The sequence below is a fragment of the Colobus angolensis genome, unplaced genomic scaffold, assembly GCF_000951035.1.
Source record: "Colobus angolensis palliatus isolate OR3802 unplaced genomic scaffold, Cang.pa_1.0 Scaffold311, whole genome shotgun sequence".
NCBI classification, from domain to species: Eukaryota; Metazoa; Chordata; class Mammalia; order Primates; family Cercopithecidae; genus Colobus; species Colobus angolensis.
The window spans coordinates 1,668,669-1,670,082 of NW_012116389.1; positions in this window are offsets into that span (position 1 = coordinate 1,668,669).

The following is a 1,414-nucleotide window of genomic DNA, read 5'->3' on the forward strand; positions in this document are numbered from 1 at the left end:
TTGAGACGGAGTCTCCCTCTGTCTCCCAGGCTGGAGTACAGTGGCATGATCTTGGCTCACCGCAACCTCCACCTCCTGTGTTCAAGCGATTATCCTGCCTCAGCCTCCCCAGTAGCTGGAATTATAGGCATCTGCCACCACGCCCAGCTAATTTTTGTATTTTTTAGTAGAGACGGGGTTTCACCATGTCGACCAGGCTGGTCTTGAACTCCTGACCTCAGGTGAACCACCCACCACGGCCTTCCGAAATGCTGGGATTACAGGCATGAGCCATCACACCTGGCCTAAATTTCTTTTTTAGAGACAGGGCCTCCCTCTGTTGCCTAGGCTGCAATGCAGTGGCATGATAATAGCTCACTGTAGCCTCAAACTCCTGGGCTCAAGAGATTCTCCCATGTCAGCCTCCCTAGTAGCTAGGACTCCAGATGCATACCACCATGCCCGGCTAATTGTGTGTGTGTGTGTGTGTGTGTGTGTGTGTGTGTGTGTGTGTGTGTGGAGATGGGGCCTGGGGTCTCGCTATGGTGCCCAACCTGGTCTCAAGCAATCCTACCGTCTCAGACTCCCAAAGTGCTAGGATTACAGGCATGAGCCACCACATCCAAAAATGTTTATTATCTGAAGTATGCTTTACCCTCAAGTTCTAAAGGCACCTAAAAAGGAGGAAAAAAATGTTTTATCATGTTTATTTTAAAATTATTTTATTTCTACAAATTCATGGGGTAAGTATGAAATTTTGTTACACGCATATAATTCATAGTGATCAAGTCAGGGTATTTAGGGTGCCCATCACTCAAGTTCCATATCTTTTTGTAAAGTATTGTCACTCTACTCTGCTATCAAACATTGAATTTCTTCCTTCTATCTTACTATATTTGTGTACACTTTAACACACTTTACTTCATTATCCCCTCTCTCCGCACTCACCTTTCCCAGTCTCTGTAATTTATCTTTTCACTTCGTACCTCCATGTGATCAATGTTTTTAGCTTCCACATATAAGTAAGAGCATGAAATACTTGTCTTTTTGTGCCTGGCTTATTTCACACAAAATAATGGCCTCCAGTTCCATCCATGGGGCTACAAATGACATTGTTTCATTATAGAAAAAAATGAATGAAGGAAAAGGAAAACAAATTAAGAAAATCCACTTGAATACTGGAGAGCAGTTCGAACAAAGAATACTTATTTCGAAGACTCTGAAGGACTTCACGGGTGCTCAGGGTGGCCCCTAAGACAGACACTCCACCTCTACTTAGAAGGGAACAAAAGCTCTACCGGCGGGATTTGATGGCGTGATGTCTCACAGAAAGTTCTCCACTCCCAGACATGGGTCCCTCGGCTTCCTGCCCCGGAAGCGCAGCAGCAGGCATCGCGGGAAGGTTAAGAGCTTCCCTAAGGATGATCCGTCTAAG